Source organism: Elephantulus edwardii, unplaced genomic scaffold (genome assembly GCF_000299155.1).
Source record: "Elephantulus edwardii isolate Elephantulus edwardi_28Jun2011 unplaced genomic scaffold, EleEdw1.0 scaffold00216, whole genome shotgun sequence".
Classification (NCBI taxonomy): domain Eukaryota; kingdom Metazoa; phylum Chordata; class Mammalia; order Macroscelidea; family Macroscelididae; genus Elephantulus; species Elephantulus edwardii.
In genome coordinates this window covers 4,797,984-4,818,426 of record NW_006399966.1, presented here as the reverse complement: position 1 = coordinate 4,818,426, position 20,443 = coordinate 4,797,984, and the positions used below count along the sequence as shown (strand labels likewise).

General features: G+C 47.1%; 1 pseudogene; it reads right to left on the bottom strand.

The window, feature by feature from the left end:
* Positions 1–7,223: 7,223 nt before the first annotated feature.
* LOC102865612 lies at positions 7,224–8,165 on the bottom strand (annotated as a pseudogene).
* Positions 8,166–20,443: the final 12,278 nt, after the last annotated feature.

Below are 20,443 nucleotides of genomic sequence, written 5' to 3'. Positions count from 1 at the left end.
GACCAAAATATCACTGACCTGGACCTATAAAAGTTTCCTTTTGGGAGCTGTGGTGGCGTAGTGGCAAGAAGCTGCACTGCAATCCCAGAGGTCCACGGTTTGAATCCACCAGATGCTCTGCTGGAGAAGGTAGGGCAATCTCCTCCTGTACCAGTCAGATCCGATTTGATGGTACACACACACACAAAAATAATAAAATAAATGAAAAAAAAAGTTCCCTTTTAACATGTAAGGTGCTAGTTTTCATTTCCTGGAGCACAGAAGATGTATGAGTGTGTGTGGTACGTGTGTTAGGTTGAGGGTGTGTTTAAGTACGTGTGGTGTGAGATGTAAGTGGGTATGCATGGTTGCGTGTGTATGATTGCATTGTGTGTGCATTTGTGTGGATGTGAGCAGATGTGTAAGTGTGCTTGTGCACAGATGTGATGACATTTAGGTGAGTGAATATGTGATGTGTACGTTACATGAGTGTATATGTGTGAATGGATGCGATTGTGTTTGTGAGCGTGGGAGTGTGAGTGGTATTTGAATGGAAGGTGAGTGTGCTTAAGGATCTGAGGGGGGAGTGGCAGAGTGTGCAGATATTTGTGCATGTGTGACAGTGTGTGGATGACCACTACCTTCAAATGGAGCCTAGAAACGTTCCTCTGAGTTTGGAGTGTTGCTGGCCCGGTGTGTACACACACGTGTGTGACGCGTGTCACAGGTGGTGGCGCTGGGATTCATTTCTGGTGAAAGGAGCCTGGTGAGCACTTGCTGCTGTCTTTCTGGAGAACAGCACTTAGGTTTGTTTTGGTTTTTTTTTTAAATTAATTTTAATGAAAGTTTACAGAGACAGGGTTTCCATTCATTCATTCATTGTTGCACTTTTCTCCCTGCCACTCCCACCCCCCTAATTAGCTCTTCTCTTTGAAAAGTAAAAGAAAAATTCTTTCATTGTTATATAATCCTTCCCCCCAAGTCCACTCTACCGTGCAGCCTTCATTCTGGACTCCTGCCATGACAATAATACCTAATCATATATCCCTTTTAAACAGTTCTCTCCCTCAGCTGTTTCAATGCAGTACATTATTTATCCCATCTTTTTCAGTCTTCCCTCAATGCCGATGTCAGTCCTATTTTACAACAGTGGCCCTATGCAATATTTGTCGTTTTGTGACTGGGATACTTCACTCAGCATAATGTCCTCCAGGGTCACCCATTTTGAATAATATTGTATGAGTTCCTTGGTTTTCAATGCAGTGCAGTATTCCATTGTGTGACTATACCACAGCTTCTCTATCCATTCGTTTGTTGATGGGCACTTAGGTTGCTTCCAACTCTTTGCTATTGTGAACACAGCTGCGATAAACACGGATGTGCATGCTTAGTGTTTTTGTGATGCACAACCTTTGGTGGGAGCAGACTTAATAACTGAACATGGGCTCTGCTAACAGTCAATTCTTGTAGCATTTGCTCATCTGAGTGGGCCTCAGGTCCACTCTATTTGTTTCTGGAGGTTTTGCTGGAATTCTCCGAGATGTGGTGCTTATTTAATTTAGAGGGTCAATCTTTCATTCAGAGGGAGCAAAACACAGATCTTGCCCCATAGGACACGGTGAAAAAAAGAGAGAGAGAAGGCTGGAAAATATGGCGACTTCAACTAGAGTTGGGGGGAAATGTCTCTCGAGGGGAACACATTTCACACATGGGCCTAGGATATGATAGTCTGAAGGACACTGGTGGAGTAATCCACGGGGAGTTGTGAGTCACCTCTCTGAACTTAGTAGTGGCTGGTTTCTCAAGAGAAAGATGAGCAGTCTTCTCACAGGAGATTTGCAGCCCTGGAAACCCAAATTGAGGGTCAGCTGTGAGTTGGCACTGACTCAACGACAAGAGAAAGATGATGGGGCCCTCTGTGAAAAAGAATTGGTCTGGTTGGTTAGAGCTGCAAAAGAATATTCCCTTCCTCCTAGCTAACCTGAGTTTGCTTCCCTGGTCCAGCCTTTAGTCTGTAATCCAAGCCCACTGCGGACCCACGTCTTGTCTCCCTCTGTGGGATCTTTTCTTCCCTCCCTTGAACTTGACTGTTGTAGTTCCCAGAACACGCCAAACCTCTTTAAGCTGCCCAGAAGCTCCTCCCTCACCTTTGGCCCACTTGGTGAACTCATGTTTGTCCTTAATTCAGCTTGGGCGTGATGTTTTATGAGGTGCATTCTTTGCATCTCTTTCTTGGAAATATTTTGACTGTGGCACTCACCACACTGGATGTAATTCTTTGCAAATGTGTTTATCTTCCCAACTTGGCCAAGGGTTTCCCTTGGGTTGGGACTGTGTCCTGATCATCTCAGAATCACCAGGTCCCAGTGGGGTGTAGGTCACAGAAGAGATGCTGGCTAAGTAGACTCTGAATGGTTAAATGAAGGAGCACAGGGCAGGGAGAGGGACAGGATGAAGTCCCCGGACCCCAACCACAGACACATGGAGATAAACAAAGCCCCTCATGAACACAACTCAGTACAAACATTTTCACCCATACAAATACACACCTTCTCTAGCCGGAACTCACAGCCACCGAGCTGGGCTCTAACAGCCAGTTCTTGTCCTGCACACCTGGGCACTTTGCTTTCAGGAAGGCTCTGGGGAGCAGAGGCTGTTCTAGCCAAGGTCTACCTGTGTCTAAGACAGCACAAGATGAAGGCGCAAGGACTTCAGGTATAGGACTGAAGAGACACTCCACTGTGGGATGAGGACCAAGTAAGGAGACTCAATACTTTGGGGTCTTGGCCCACAACGCTGATAGCCTTGGATGGGAGAGTGAGAGGGCTCAGGGTTAAAAGAGACCAATGCCCCAGAAGATCAAAGGCTGCCTGGGCAGATGCTATTTCCATATGGATAAGTGTTCTCACTGGCAACTGAGTCCTTCTCAGCACTGCAGACAGAGCTCTAGAGGCCTCATTAACTTAATGTTGAATGTTCGAATGAAAGGCTGGCAGTGAGCACATTATTTTACATTTCCAGAACTCACTTTTTCTCACCTCTAAGTTGAAGGCAGGTGGCTGAGTCCCTGAGTGTCACAAACAGTTAATTGTTAAGCTCCTAATACCTTTTCAATCTGTATGCAGAACAGATCATCCAAGACGCTGGGCTATAAGAAGAGGAATGTGGCATCAGGAATGGTGGAAGAATCATCAACAACCTGCGTTATGCAGATGACACAACTCTGCCAGCTGAAACTGAGGAGGACCTGAAGCGCTTGCTGCAGAAGATCAAGGACTACAGCCTCCTAGATGGACTGAAGCTAAATGTCAAGAAAACAAAGATTATAACCACTGGGCCAATTGGCAGCATCAGTATGGATGGTGAAGAGATTGAGTTAGTTAACAGTTTTAGTTTACTTGGCTCCACAGTCAACGCTCTTGGTAACAGCAGCCAGGAAATCAAGAGACGAATTCCATTGGGAAAGTCGGCTGTGAGGGACCTCTCAGGAGTACTGGAGAGCAACGATGTCAGACTGGAGACTAAGGCGCGCCTGATCCGGGCTATAGTCTTCGCAATTACGTGCTATGCATCAGAGAGTTGGACAGTGACTAGGGTTGATAGAAAGAGAATTGCCTTTGGGCTGTGGTGCTGGAGAAGAGTGTTGAAGATACCATGGGCTGCTAGGAGAACAAACAGGTTTGTCCTGGAGAGGGTGAAGCCAGAGTATTCCCTGGAGTCAAGGATTCTGAAGCTTTGTCTGACATATTTTGGGCATGTTGCAAGGAGGGACTGGTCCTTGGAGAGGGACATCATGTTTGGCAGAGTGGAGGGGCGGCGAAGGAGAGGAAGACCTTTGATGAGATGGATCAATTCTGTGACTAGAGAGGTGGGAATAAGTGCGCTTGAGAAGGAGAGGTTGGTACAGGATAGAAGAGCATATAGCGCTCTTATACATAAGGTCGCTATGAGTTGCAAGCGACTTGATGGCACATAACAACAACAACAACAAACAAAAATGGCAGTTCAGATCCACAGAGAGACTGGAGCACAACCAGAGTGGAGGGCAGTTCCACTCCAAAGGACATTGAGTAGCCATGAGTTAGAATTGACCTGATGGCAATGACTTTGGTTTTTGGTTGAACTAGATGCCTCTCTTGGCCTCCCGCTGCTGCCCATCCCGACCTTGTCTGTTAGTGGGAGATACACCTCACATGCACAGATAGTCACAGACTTATATCGGAATCTGCCACATACCACTTGGGCTCCTCTTGAGTCATCACAGGAGAAGAGAGACTCTGGAGTCATTTAACATTTTAAATCCTTGCATTTGGCACTTACAAACAGGTTTGTCTTGGAGAGGGTAAAACCAGGTTGCTCCCTGAAGGCAAGGATTCTGAAGCTCTGTCTGACAAACTTTAAGCAGGTTGCAAGGAGGGACCAGTCCTTAGAGAGGGACATCACGTTTGGAAGGGTGGAGGAACAGCTCAAGGGAGGAAGACTCTGGAAGAGAAAGATTGGCTCAGTGACTGGGGTAAGGGGGTATGTATGTCAGAGATGATGAAATTGGTTCAGAATAGAGCAGGCTTTAGAGTTATTGTACGATAAGGGTTGCTATGAGTCACAAGCGACTTGATGGCACATAACGACAACATTGTGTGTCTTGGGGCAGATTTAGCATGTGGAACTCAACAAACTCAACTCAATGCTGTTGAGTCAAAACTGACTCAGCGCTGATCGTCCTGAGGGTTTCCGAGGCTGTACATGGCACTAGAGCAAAGCCCTGCTCTCTCTCAGGAACGCCTGGTCGACGCAAACCGCTGGAGAGGCGCAGCTCTGAGGTGAGCAACTCCTTTCCGACCACTCAATGATCTCATCCTACTTTTCTCACTCAAGAGTTAGGGGCATCACCTGAGAGAATCAAAGGATTTTTTTTTAAAATTGTTACTAGGGCATTATTTATGACATTACTGCCTTGCCATTTTGAAGGCACACAGTTCGAATCCACCAGCTGCTCCCCCTCAGGGTACACATAAACTGCCTCTGAAAATCCACCAGAGACTCAGTCAGCTGTGTGTTGCTTCTGACTCGATGGCACACGACAGCAACAATAGCAAGGCCACAGAAGGCCCAGTACGTGTTCACTCTCGGCGTGGAGGAACCCGTCCCGTCCCTGGAGAAGGCCATCCCTCGTGCTTGGTGAAGCGGTGTCATTGCGAAGGAGGAAGGTGTGCAGTGAGATGCATTGATGGTGGTTGCAACAATGGACCCAAACACAGCAGTGTTGTGAGGATTGAGTTGCATTTATTTTTGTCACAGCTAAGGTCACTGTAAGTAGGAATCCACTTGGCAGCACCTAACAATAACAGTAAATGAATGAGTGGTTTTCTGGTTTGTTGCTTCTTCATCTTTTTTTTTTTTAATGGTCTTTACTTTTAATGCTGCAGAGAGCCCGAGGCGATGGAGCCAGAAGTTCCCCACCACTCCATAAAGCCTTCGGCCTCAGCACTCCAACTTTGTCCTTTGTCTATAAGTCAACAGTGTGGGTGGGAGGGGGAGGGGGGGAACAAAAGAGCCTTTAGCAGGTAGGGGCAAGTCTGCCCATCTCTGTCCAAGTCACCACCAATAAAACCTAATCAATGCAGTCCCTTTTAAGTTGGTTAGATCAGTGACCCAGAAAATAGCTCCCCTGCAGGAAAGGAAATGATAGTCAATAAACGGAGCCGTCAATGGGAAAAATCTATTAAAGAGAGTGAGATATCAGGAGACCTCTGGTGTTAACGGAGACCCTTTGGAACAGAGCCATGAGCCAAGAGTGGGTTTTTAACCCTTTCCACCCTGCTTCCCTGCTGCGGCTTCACTGGGCCTCGGGCCTGAGGGAAAGGCATTGAGGGGCATACCCCGTGCTGATTTTCTTGAGCTGTTTGCTTCACTCATGCAGAAGCCTTAGCATGCATATTTTCTCCTGGGTGGTCAGCTGGCCGTCCTGGGTCTAGCTCTTCGAGATCAGGTCTCTCTAGTCTGCTGATAATGGAGTTGGGGGTCTCAGAATGACTGCCTTGGACAATGAAAAGTCCCTTAGTCAGGCTCACCACCAATTCAGCTTATTAGGCAAGGTGATGGGAGCCCTGGTGACACAGTGGTAGCACAGCCCTGTTAACAGATGCTTTAACCTTGACCAGCCCCTCTGCAGGGGGTTAGATACAGGAATCTGCTTCCTTAAAGATTTACAGCGATGGAAACCTTGTGGGCAGTTCTGCTTTATCCTGCAGGGTCCCTGTGAGTCAGAACCTACTGGTTAGGCCAGTGGGTGTAGCTTTGTGGTGTGCTGTGCTTTTTTTTTCAAGCAAGGTGATGCCATCTTGTCAATTAGGAGGCCTTCCCTCCTCCAGAGTTTATAATGAAAGGAAGTTGCCTCCAGCAAACTGCCTGATAATAGGTAAAGAGTAACAGCGCTCTCTTGGCCCACACGCTGCTGCAACATCTTTTCAAGCCCCCAAAGCACTCTGCTGTGGATGTCTCATCTCAGGGGTCAAGCAGGACAGTGTCTGAAGGGCACTGGCCTGTCCCAGGAGAGCAGGCGTGAGGAAGCTTAGGTGTGCACCTGGCTAACGCACTAAGCTTCAGACTAAAAGGTTAGAGGTTCGCGTTTACCCGGAGGTGCCTCCGAGGAGAGACCTGGCGATCTCCTTCCCCAAACGCAGTCCTTGAGTGGCCGAGTTCTACTCTGACCCCCGTGGGGTTGCCATGAGTGGAAATCGATGTTAAAGCTACTGGTTTGCTGGATTTGAGAGTCAGGCTGTGCTGAACTCAGGACGTTTGGGGAGCACAAGGGCAGGTCGGTGGCTCTCAGAATGGTGTGTGCTGCCCACGCCAACCGCTTGTGCCACACACGCACATCCCCAACAGCAGCATCAACTTACACATGCACGTCTCTGTGTACGAGGAGCTGCTGGGCCTGTCTCAGAGCTGAGGGCTGCTCCTGCAGAACCTCACTATCCTTTGCTCAGCTTCTTAAATCCAGAACATTTGAGTGCTTGGAGGTATTGTGAATAAACGTGAAAATGCTGGAGGGCACTTAAAGGGGGCACATATATGTGGAGCTGGTGTGAGCTCTGCAGGTACCAGCTTGGGAGTCGAAGGCTCCAGGTCGCGAGACCTTGCCTTGCTCTTTCTTATTCATTTGCTTTTAGTTTTTTTTGGATAGCACCATAATTTTCCCCCACAAATATTAATTTTTATTTGTATTATTAAAAGTCTGAATTTTAAGCAGATTCTGGAACTGGTGCCTCATAGCCGCCAGCTCCTTTGACTTCAGCACCTGTCTCATCTCCAGGAGCTTTTCCAGAGCTCCCACCTGCACCAGGAAGCTCCAGGAGTTTGCCCAGCTCAAACTTGGGCTTCTCCAGCAGTTTTACTTTCCTAACAAACACGTCATAGAGAGGATAAATAAACTGACAAGCCTTTTCTATGTCTTTCCCAATGCTGTCTGGAACCAGTTTATTGACCACCTCATTCAAGTCATTTGTCTGCACCCCTTGGGTCACAATTTCCATCATTTTCTTCTTGATTTGGTGAACCTGTTGGTGCTGAGCATAAGAGGTCTTCCAAATCTGATTGTTGTGGTTTTTGTTTTGTTTTTAAAACCAACACAAAACAGATGAAGCAAACAACCATCAGTGAGTGGCATCCACTTCCTAAATAACATGCTCCCAGAAACTCTATGAACTTTGATAAATGTCAATAGTTGTAGAAGGGCTTCAGGTCTTTTGTCCATAGGGTCACTATGAGTCGTGCTCGACTTGAAGGCAATCAACAACAACAGTCTTGACGTCAACGTGACCTTCAATCATGGTCTGCCATTTTTTGACCATGGAGCACATTTTGTCACGAGTAAGATCCATGCCATGGAAGCTGGCGAGGCAGTTTTTGCTTGAACATCCTCAGTAATTAGCTTGAATTTTCTAAATGCAACCTCATCATTTGCAAATCAGCAAGGCTCACTTCAAAAACACGACCCTTGAGTCCATCAGATGCAATTTGGTTCCTTGAGTCCTTGTGACTAGTGTCTTCCCAGTATTTCTTATACTGAGCATAGCTGGCGCCTTTACATCATACCAATCTTTCTTAGAAAATGGATCAATTGCCTTCTTTTTGGCCCCTTCTTTGCCACCTTTTGTAAGGCGCTTGTTTTTGCTGACCGCCATGGTGGTGCCCAGAGAGCAAAAAACCATATTTTTTTTAACATAAAAAATGTTTTAACTTTTTCCACCATTGTTGCACATTTTCTTCCTCCTTCCCTTCCACCCTCCCCACAGTGTACCCCTTGTTCTAGATTGTTCTCATACATATAATGCCTAATCATATATTCAGATCTAATGCAGTGTCCGTTATCTATCCACGCTTTTCTCATTCTCTCCCCCATACTCCTCTGTCTGTCCTATTTCAGAACAGCAGTGTTATGTAGTATTTGTCTTTTTGTGATTGAGATATTTAGCTTAGCATAATGTCCTCTGCCTCTCTCGTGTTGTGTAATGTTTAGCAAGCTGACTGTTTTTCAGTGCTGTGTAATATTCCCTTGTGTGAATGTACCATAGTTTTTCTATCCATTCGTATGGTGATGAGCTCTTGAGTTGCTTCCACCATGGAACGCAGTCTGGTGCTTTCTCAAAAAGTTGGAAATAGAAATACCATTGGACTCAGCAGTTCCACTACTGGGAATATACCCTAAAGAAGCCAGAGCCACAACCCAAACAGATGTATGCACACCTATGTTTATTGCTGCATTATTCATTTGCTTTTTAGACAAAATCTTGCTGGTTAGCTCATTATCCAGTGATTACGTGCGTTCTTTGTATGACATTCTGCTGCTTTTGTTTAATCTTTGAATTTCAAGTTTCCTTTTAGAAAGAGTACATGTTTACGGAAGTAACCAATTTTAAGAAAATATACTTTTTTGGAGCTAGGCTTGTCCTGTTGCCATGACACAGAGGTGCATCTAGAGGGAATTGCTTTTCTACTGAGCATGAGGACCAGATGGGTCTCTGACTTCATTAGCCTCCCCAGATTGGCATGGCCTCTGGGAGATGAGGAAGGAAGACAATTCTCACTAGCAGTAACAAAATAAATGGACAGATACGTCACAGACACATGAATCAAGTTTCTGGTTCTTCTGAGTCATAGGTTCATGCCTTCTTTGGGGTCTGGATGAATCCCTTCAGTATTTTGGGAGCATTTAAGAAGCTTCCAGTTTGCTCCAAGACTGACTCGTGAGGCCCAAAGTGTTCTTTGAGGTTCTGCCTGCTCTCAGCCCAGGAACAGAATAGAGAAGTCCCTTAGAGGCTTTGATCCCTTATCTTTGACTTAGCAGTTCCCCTCCCACCCTCAATCAGATGTAAAAGAGTTGAGCAGACAGGTTCTGAAATAGCTGAGAGAAAGGGTCACTGCTTTCTGGGAGGCAACCTGGATACTGGGGTCTGCTGGTCCTTCTCTGAATTCCAGGGTAAACTCTCACTGTGTGACTTTGTGCAAGTCACTTTACCTCTCTGCGCCCTAGTTTCCTTCTCTGTCAAAGGAGGGCCAATAACATCTCTCTCACAAGGCATTTGTCAGGATCAAATGAGATCATTTAAGCAGAACATATTTATTATGGTATCTGACATGAAAAAATCCCTCAACACCACAAACCTCCAAACATTGGGTAGATTATAACTCATGGCAACTTTCCTCTAGGTTTTTGGGAGTGTAAATATTAACAGGAGGCGTTAGTCTCATCTTTCTCCTGTGGAGTGGCAAGATGGATTTGAACACCTGAGCTTTTGGTTGGTAGTTCAACCTAAAACATACTGCAGAGGGTCGTTCTATTAAAAGATGAAATCATAATTTGGAAAAAATGAAGGTCTCCCATCACGAGCTGTGAGAGCAGGATGTTAATAGGAATAGGGATCTGTTATAGAATTGGAGGCATTTGGTGCGCACACCTGAGGGTCCTGGCGGTGAGAACGTCAAAGGAGCTCTAGTGTGGAAAGCCTAGAGAGCTTATCGTACTGCTAACCGAGTGGAGTCATTTAAACCACCAGTGTCTCCACAGATGGCAGAAAGACAGGGTGTTTCTATGAAGATTTACAGCTTCAGAAACCGGATAGAAGGCCGATGAGTCGGAACAAACTTGCTGGCAGCGAGTTTGAATGAGGGCTTCAATTCCAAGGACTTCAGCTGGGAGTTACGTGTAGTCGCCACAAGGTGGCAGTGTTGGCAAACGCTCTGCAGGCAGCACCAGGCCAGGCTCAAACTGGAAGTCTCTGTTAACACTTCTTTTCAGAAACTCTCCAAGATTACCTGCTCACAAGATTCCTACCTTGAAGCAGGGAAACCTAGAGGAAAGAAGAATTTTGCCAAAGATCCCAGAGTCAGTGAGTTGATGGTCTAGGAGGCCTGACGTACTTCACTGATTCGATTCATTAGTCCCTATTTGTCATTGCGCCCTTTTCAGTCACATCCTCCCACGTGTTACTACAAGGATGTGAGTAAATCTTCATTTTTCAGAGAGCTCACCTGAGGTCTAGAAAGGGTCAGACGATTGTCTAAGATAAATTGTGTGACCGTGATCGTAGAGTCCCTGAGGTCTTAATTGTATCTTGCACCTCAATTCCCATTTATTTAATGTCTTTGTAACAGAGACAACAGGAAAACCAGGCTCTTGCCCCCACCTTCCCAGCCATAATCCAGCTTTTCTAAACTCCAGGTGAACGGGTGGGTTGGCCTACAGCTTGGCTGGGTGTGAGGGCTGCCATCTAGCTCTTGGTGTCCCTGACCCTCACTGGGTGGGTGAGGGGTGATGATTACACCCAACTGCCAGCTGAAGAAGTGAAGGTTCAGAGCTGTGAAGCCACTCACGTAGGGACACCCAGGCTTTCTCTGCTCTGCTCATGGGTGGCTTGGTAGGTCTGGGGTCTGGGAGTCTTGAGATGGCCCGTCTTTGTGATGGGTGTCCTCAGGCTGGGCTCTTTGTACTGCCACCGTCAGTCCCTGTGAACAGACCCCCTCTCTCCTCCCACCTCGCAGCTCTCGGCTGCAGCTTCCCTCCCTTCCCAGAGCAGTCACTTGCTGAACGGGTTGCTAGTGGAAATGTGGTTTTTGAATTTGGGAAATCTCCATTAAGTCCTTTTATTTAAGGAGGATGTCATTATCGGGCCTCCCAGAGGACTATTAGGGTTCTATTAGGCAAGGCCGCAGACTTCCTAGGTACTGTCTGGGGTCTGATTCCTGGGCAGGAAAATGTGAGACAGGAAGAAGGGGAGGAGGAGGGGGAGAAAGAGAGAAAAGAGGGGGGCAGGGAGAGAGAAGGAAGGAAGGGGCTGGAAGAGAGGAGAAGGGGCGAGGACCTAAGGGAAAGAGGCAGAGTGGGCACCTGGGCACCCTGGGGCTCACTGAGGTGACAGGAAGAAGGGAGAGGTGTGGGGGTCACTGGCTGGTCTGGAGGGGTTGATAGATGGGCCCGAGATGTCAGGACTGCTTTCCTTTTTCCACCCTTCTGAGCAAATGGCAGCTGCTGGGGAGACAGGAGCCTCTGTTCCCTCCTGTTGCCAGGACCCCCTGATGCCATGTTCGGATTGTAAGGGGCCTCTGTGAGGTGGGAAGGGGGAGAAGATGCCCTGTGTTGGGGGTCAGTGCTGGACCCTGGGTCTGGGCTGAGGATATGGGTCCTCCTAACTGCTTCCAGTGAGCACACTGTGGGATCTCATCTCCAGACTCTTTGTGATGTTGTATCCTGGCACCAAGAACTGTGCCAGGTGCTCTGTGACTTTTAGAGTGAATAATAATCAATGAGCCAAGAAACAACCCCAGTGGAGCCCCTGGCCTCATTCAGAGCAACGTCTTCCAGTTCGACTGGACCCTCTCTCTGCAAAGGCTGGTGACCTTGCCTTGATGAGAAAGCAAAAAACCATGTTTCTCTCCCTGGCCCTGCTTGCTGGGGGTTCCCAGCACCACCTGGAAGGTTGCTGCTTTGCTGATAAACATCCTAACTGGGAAAACCTTGGTCTAAGGCTCCCAGGAGTCTGGGCAGTTGCCCTCCATGCCATCCTGCCCTCAGACCTTCCTCTGGCTCCTGGTCTGTGGCCAGGCCCCCCTCTTTTTGCCCCAGTGACCCCAGGAGAACCAGCCCAGTTCCCCTGGGGTGCCCCCTCCCTGGGAACTCCTGCTCTGAAGTGATTAATGAGGCGAGACCTTTCTTCCCCAGCTGTGTCAACATGCCCCTTCCCGAAGTGGCCCCTCTGGTGCAGGTACCGCCTGGGCAGGCAGCCCCAGACCACCCTGGGCAATTACATCCTCCATGCAGCTTCTCTTCCCTTGGGGGCCTGCACTGGGGTCTAATGGTGATGATGATGATGATGACTTTATGATGCCTGCGGCACCTGAAATTTGCAGGAAGTGTGGCTCTTCTTTTACTCAGCTCCTCCTTCCAGTCTCCTGTGCTGGAGGATCGGGTGTGATAATCTTTGGGTGACACGGAGCAATTGTGTACAATTATGGGGGAGCACATCACCTGCTCTGCCAAGCCTTGCCCACGGGCTGGCTGCTTACCTGGTGTCCCCATGGGGAGCGCACAGATTTCCCTTAGTGCTTCTGAAATGATGGAATGTGTGACTCTGCGGGTCTTACTGTTACACCAGCAACCCTCTTCCCACCTGTCCCTGCAGCCTAGCCTGGTGTTTGGCATGTTCAGTGATAGTTACTGAACCAATGGCCTGCAGATCTGGAACCTCAAATCGGGACTGACTTGGCCCAGATTGTCTTGGTCCTGTGGGCGTCTGTTCTATCCCATGAGCACATGCTCTGTCCCTGGTCCCAACCTCTCTGAGCAGACACTCTGCAGTCACCGCTGAGCCACCCTCTTGGGAAGGATCATAAACTCTTGCCCTGGGGATCAAGCCAGTGGCCAGGAAGTTGGGAGCAGCTTGGGAAGCTGTGGAAAGGCTCATATGATTTCTAAATAAGCTTTTCATCTTGGAATACTTTTCAGTGTATGCAAGAGTTGCCAAGTTATTACAGAATTCCTATATGCCCTTCATCCAGTTTCCTTCAATATTAATATCTTACATAACCACAGGACAGTTGTCAAAACCACGGAATTAACATCAGCGCATTACTTAACCTCCAATCTTTATTCAGATTTCACCAGCTTTTCCACAAATGTTGTTCTTTTTTCTATTCCATAATCAAATCCGGGTTTACCTCATTGCACTTTGTCCAGCCGATGTGGAAGACGAGGCTTTTTTTAAGGATGCATGCAAACGCAGTTTTCTGCCTTATAACCTATCTGGGTTGTTTTTAAGGAAGAAGAAAGGCTCCCTTCTGCCTCATTTTCACTCCACATTTATCTGAAACTCATAGCCTCGTGGAGGGCCCTGCAGAGAGTGAAGGCATTGTTTGAGAGGATAGCCTCAGGTCAGTTTCTGTATCCATGACATTTAATGTAGGGATTGCAGGTCAGACTGGAGCAAGATCCACAGATCACAGCGGGTGCACCTCCCCGTCCCTGGGGACTGGTCTATGAGCCTCTTGGTCAGAGCAGCTTGGGCAGCAACTGCTGAGCGCTATCAGAGAACCTGGGGCGAGAGGCAGAGCGTGTAATTATGGGCATGTCTGAGAGAGACAGCACAAATACAAGTAATCGGCCCACAGGACCACAGTGTAAATCTTTTGTGCCAACTCCCAGCCCTCAGGCTGTAAACATAAAGGTTGGAGGTTTGAATGCACTCAATGGTACTTTGGAATAAAGGCCTGGCAGTCTGCTCCTCGAAAGCTCAGAGCCTTGAACACGCGATGGAACAGCTCTGCTCTCATCTGTGTTGTCACCATATATCTGATCTGACTCCATGGTAACTGGTTTGGGGTTTGGAAACAGCAGTGGGACTGGGGTAGAGGAGAACGTTTTTCCTTTCTGGTAACTGCAGCACTGCCGGGAGGTGGACACCACGGTGTCCTCTCTGTGAGTGGGACAAACACCCCAGGGTTCTCTGGTCTTCAGCCTTCGCGTCTCTATTTCCTTCTGCTCCTCTCTGTTTTCACCTGTGCATTTATTTGCAGCATCGAAGAAGGTCTTAGGTTTGCTTGGGTTGTGGGTGAACTGGAATACTTAGAGTTAAAATTCCAATTAACAGGTCACCGGATATTCTGTTAATAGCTGGGGTGAACATTCCACTCCATTTTAAGGAAGGCAGGATTTTCCTGTGGAGCTGAGTCTTCAGGGCCTGAAAGGGCTGGGAGGAGGAAGAAGCCAGTTTGCAGGTGGAACCAGGGGTCAGTTAAGGTCCCCGTTCTCAGGCCCCCTCCACACACAGGCTCTTGATATTTCTGATTTGCTTTCTCTGAACGATGTCTCCTGTTGCTATGTTCTGTCCTGGCTGATGTCTAACTCCCTTTAGGTCTGAGAGAGGAGTGGTCTCCTGGGGCTGTGGGCTGTGGGAGGAAAGGCACTTGGAGTCTGGGAGTTGTTCTGGCTTTAAAACGTACACCTGAGGGAGCTCTGGTGGCCTAGTGGCAAGAAGCTGTGTTGCAATCCTGAAGGCACATGGTTCGAACCAGATGCTCCACTGGAGAAGGAGGGGCAATCTTCTCCTGTACTAGTCGGATCTAATTCTACAGTACACACCCAAAAATAATAAAATAAACAATTTTTTTGAGTCATCATACAAAGTTTAATGAACACACCATAAGTATTACAGTGGATCAGAGAGTTGTAAATAAAAATAATGTTGTAAGAGTTTTATATTCTATGTAAAGCATTGTAATATTAATTTAAACAGACTGTAATATGTTAAGGATGCATAAATATTTCAGAAAATTTTAAAAAATAATATAAAACCCTGCACATCTGGTAACTTCTGGGGGAGGATGGGTGGAGGTGGATGGAGAGGAAGAAGGTGGAGGGGCGAGAGAAGACGATGTGACCCCCTCACTACTCTCCACCTGCACAGGACACCTTGCTGATTGGGCCTGAGACACACGCTCAGACTCCGGGTCTCCCACAGCTGCGCCCTTACCCGCATGACAGTCTGTGGAAGGCCAGCTCCACGCTGGTTGGATAGGGGAAGCCCAGACGCTCAGAAAACAGCCAGTCCCTACAGGGATGGTCCTCTCATCTCATGGGTCAAGAGCCATGGTTTGTGTAGCCAGAGGCAGGGCGTCTGAGGTTAGGGGCTTTTATCACTATCTCCCTCATAACTCTCACCGCTGTGGCCTCTGCTAACTCTGGACTTATGTCAAAGGTCCCTGTGGGGGCTGCTGGTTGGTGGTTCAATATCCTGCCAATTCCCTAGCCCCGGTACCAGTAATTCCTCAATTCAGACTATAGAGCAGGTGGTTGGTTTGAAAAGGGAGACCCTGAGAGATGCGAATGGAGAAGCACTTGATTATTGTCGGGTGTTTGTACGACTCACAGTGACCCTGTGAGCAGCAGACCCTGTCCTATCCTGTGCCGTCCTCATCCTCTCTGATGTCCTTGAGGTTATTGCTGCGGTCTCTGTGTCAATCCATCTCATTGGGGTCTTCTCTTTGGCTGGCTCTCCGACGTTCAAGTATGAGATCCCTTTCCAAAGAATAAGCCCCTCCTAGCAACATGCCCAGAGTCTGAGAGATGAAGCTTCACCATTTTTAATGCCTCTAAGAACCACTCTGTCTGCACTTCTCCCAAGACATACCGGGTTGTTCTTTTGGCCGTCCATGGGCTGTTCCGTGCTCCTCTCTACTTCTCAAAGGCATCAATTCTTCTTCTGTCATTGTCCAGCTCTCAGATGCATAGCAAGTGATTGAAAAGAACATGGCCTGAGTTAAGTACACCTTAGTCTTCAAACTGACATCATTGCTCCTCAGCCCCTTTGAGAGGTTCCTGACAGCAGACTTGCCCAAAGCTTCCTGATCTCCTGACTGATGACACCAACGGTGTTGATTGTTGATCCAAGTAAGATGAAATCATTGACGGTTTCAATCCTCCGTCTTTCACAATGTTACCTTTTTGGCTTAGTGGTGAAGACCTTTGTTTTCTTGAGGTTGAGATATAATCTGTCTTGAAGGCTGTAGGCCTTGATCTTCTGCAGCAAGCACTTGATGTACAACCCTATGTACAACATGTCTGAACCTGCCCTATACCTGAGCCGTTCTCAGTGACTCTGACACACCTACCCCCTTACCCTAGTTACTGTGTCAATCCATCTCATCCAGGGTCTTCCTGTCCTGTGCTGTCCCTTCACCCTCCCGAGCATGATGTTATTCTAAAAGAACTGGTTCCTCCTGGCCCTGTGCCCAAATTATTTGAGACGGAGCTTCGAAAACCCTAGCCTCCAAGGAGAAACTAGGTTTCACTCTCTCCAAGACAGACATGTTTGTTTTCTTGGCAGTCCATGTATGCTCAATACTTTTCTCCAGCACCACAACTCCAAGGCATTGATTCTTCTTCTGTCACTCACAGCAAGTAATTGTGAAGACCATGGCCTGAATCAGCACTTGATTAGAAACCTAAGATTGGGTGGTTTGCACCCCCACCTCCCAGCAGGGTGGAATAAAGTCCTGGTTAACTTTTGCTGAAAGGTCACAGCTTTGAAAACCCTAGAGAACACAGCTGTCCTCTATAACACACGAGGCCGCGATGAGTCAGAATCGGCGTGATGGCAGCTGGCCTTGATTTACGTTTAATGAGAGTACAGGCTCCTCGTGCTGGAGGCATTTTAGAGGGCCTTCCTGAGCCCGATTCCAGCCTCTGCAGTAAGTATGGCCTTAAGCAGCTCTGGTCCTGTCCCAGGTCCCTGGGTCTCTGCTCATTGCCACTGCTGAGCTGATTAGAGCTGTGGGAACATTCAACCCAAAGGCAGTCAGTGCTAGCCTGGCTAGTGACCAGGTCCTGCCGTAATCCAGGGGCTGGCCAGTCAGACCCCCACCTTGACTCAGGTGGACAACAGCCTGATCAGGACAGCAGCTCGAACATCAGGAGACTGTATGAAACTGAAATTCTGGGGGAAAAAAGAAAATGTCCTTACTGAGTTTCTGTTAAGGGTGATGGAAAAATCCAGAGATTAGAGATGGTTATACAAGGCGATGGATGTTAAATTACTGTTACTAATCTGTACATGTGAAAAATGTTGAAATGGTCAATGTTTTGTTGTACATGGTTTTACAATTTAAGGGGGGAAAAGTGCCAAACTTTCATATGTGCCAAAGTTCTGTCATTGTTATGTGAACTGGGAAAATCTGGACTCAGGGTGACCTATGTGACAGAAAACTCACCCTTAGGACTTCTGAGGAGCACATGGCCAGTCTTTCTTCAGTGATGCTTCAGAACGGGTTTGAACCATGAACCTTTCAGTTAGCAGTCTAGAGCTTTACCATTATGTTACTAAGACTCAGGTAGTTGAGTCAGACCAGAACCTGGGTTCCCCGCCCCCTCCTGGAGGGGCCAGTTTTGGCCTCTAGCACCCGTAAGGTGGTGAGATGCTCTCCAGAGCTCTGAGCTGGAACAAAGAAGGCATTTCCCATACACTATTTGTACTCTTCCGCTTGTACGGAAGATACAGGAGTCAGGGGTCTGGTTGTGGAAACTAAGCTCCGTGTGGGGAAATGAGGGTTGAGTGTGAAATAGTCAGCCTATCAATGACTTCTGTGGGCCGGGTCTGTTGGCGTGGTGTGCCCAGTGGGGCTGGAAGCCTCGATTCTAGTTTAGTTGCTTCTTTTCTCTTGGCTCTAAGGCCTTGCTCATGTCCCTTACATCCTCTACGTCTCTCCCACAAGCCACTGCTCTCCCTCCTTGCCCAGAACTTCTTCTTGAAGGAGTTATCAGAGTTCATTGTCTCCACTTCTCACCTCTCATATGTTTCTCAACCTTCTTCCTGCCATTCCCTGAGAGCAAATATGAGAATCCATGGGCTCTATGGAGATGCAGATGTTGGTTGATTTTAAAATTTTTCTTGCTGAAGTCACCAACAACCTCCTTAATCTTGGCACCGGAGTTCATGTCTCTCTTCATCCCCCTTCCCACTCTGCTGCCTGAAACCCTTGTTCCTCTTTTATCACGGGCTCTCTGGATCTCTCTCTCTCTCTCATATTTCCTTCCCCTGGATCTCCCTCGCTGGTTCTTGGTCTCCCTCATCTCCTTCCATTCTTCATCTGGCGACCTCTCATCCTCCATTCTCTTCACATTCAGAACTGTCTCCCTGGGTCGGCTATCTGGGGCCTTGAGCACGCTATATCTCTAGCTCAGGGTCTGGGTAATGTGGACAGTTAAGCGCTCAACTACTAGCTGAAAGGTTGGTGATTTTGGACCACCTTGAGGTACTTTAGAAGACAGGCCCGTTGATTTGCTTTTGAAAGACTTTTAAACTTGATGAAGCAGTTCTACTTTGAGTGAATGACATTGCTGTGAGTGAGGATCAAGTCTAACAATTACATAAACAGGAAGCTCTGGTGGCCCAGTCTGTGGGGAGTTGTGCTGTTAACCCAAAGGCTGATCTCTGCAGGTTTGAATCCACCAGTGGCTCCACAGGAGAAAGATGGACAATTTCCTCTATGTGGTTTACAGCCTCTGCGAACCCACTGGAGGGTCAGCTATGAGTCAGGTTTGACTCTATTCCAGTGATTTTTTTTTTTAGTTTAATATCTCAGGCCCCACTTTGTCCCTGAAGCTTTGGCCGGTATCTCATCTGGTCATTTAACCTGCAGATTCTCTATGAACCCCAGACAACAAGTCAAAAGTAAAATACAACCCAAAGAAACCATAACCACCACCCAAGCAGATATAAGCACACCCATGTTTATTGTGGCTTTGTTCACAATAGCAAAGAGTTGGAAACAACCTAAGTGCCCATCAACAAACGAACAGCTAGAGAAGCTGTGGTATAGTCACACAATGGAATACTACACTGCATTGAAAAATAAGGAACTAATGAAATATTATTCAAAATGCATGAGCCTGGAGGATATTATGCTGAGTGAAATATCTCAGTCACAAAGGACAAATACTGCATAGAGCCACTGTTGTAAAACTGACATCGGGGTTGGGGGGAGACTGAGAAAGATGGGATAAATAATGTATACTACAATGAAACAGATGAAGGAGAGAACTGTTTAAAAGGGATATATGATTAGGCATTATTGTCATGACAGGAGTACAGAATGAAGGCTGCACAGTGGAGTGGACTTGGGGAGAGGGATTGTATAACAATGAAAGAATTTTTCTTTTACTTTTCAAAGAGAAGAGAGAACTGGAAGGGAGGGGTGGGCAGGGAGAAAAGTGCAACAATGAATGAATTGAAATCCAAAGTCTCTAAATTTTCATTAAAATTAATAATAATAATAATACAAATAAAGTTAAGTACAAAAAAGGTAAAATACATATTCCTGCTCCCCAAACCTGTTCCTCTTCCCCTATTGCCCTATTTTGTTTTCTGCTAACACAAATCACACTGTTTCTCAAATCAGAAACCTTGATAACAGCTTAGAAGCCTCCCTCTCCTTACATAGCTGTTTATTTACCAAATTATGTACCTCCTTATCAGACATCTCCAACACCACCCCTGAACCACACTTCTCCCCTTTTGGCATTTCCCCTTTGCATTGTTGCAAAATGTTGCCACTAACTTTTCCACCTCCAGATACTCCCAACTTCAGTCCCTCCTCTCCATGACTGCCAACATTATCTGTCTAAAAACAGATTGAAATATGTCATTTTCTGCCCAAAAACTTCCAATGACTCCCCACTGCCAAGAGAAAAATAGCCACATTTTAATTTAACACACAGGGCCTTTCAGTGCAGCCTCTGTCTGTCTCACCAGGCCCATTCCCATCACTCTTCCGTCCTCCACTCTTTGTTCAGCCACCTCATCTGTCTCTATTCTTGACAGGCTTCACATCTTGCCTTAGCCCAATCAGATCCCTGTTAAACACCTCCAGTCCATATGGCCCAATTCTGCTTGCACTCTTTAAAAACACTTGCTCTTTAAGACCTTCTCCCACTATCGAATAAATCAGTTGTCCTCACTGAAAATCCACAAATTTCTTTGTCTCTACTGGAGCAATTACAGTTATATACCTGTCTCTTCTACTGGATTGTAAGTTTCCTGAGCTCGAAGATCATGTCAGATTCAACCAGTGCCTAGCAATGCCTGGCACATAATAAGTGCTAAAGTGGATACCTATTACTGGATGAATAAGCAAATGAATGAATGGGTTTTGTTTCTGTTTGGATCTGCTTTTTTCCTAATCTGTGGCAGGAGCTTTCCCTTAGGCAGAAGTTAGGGAATCCATAGCTCACTGCTTCTCCAGGACAGTGTCCAGCGTGCGGTGTGGATTCAGGTTTGCGTGCTGAGTGTACGGAACATCCTGGGTCTAAGACGACTTAGATTTTTTTGGAATGAAATCCACACTAGGCATTCCTCTCTCTCTTTCCATTTTATTGGTGGGGAGACTGAAATGGGAAAGCTTAAACAGCTCTTCT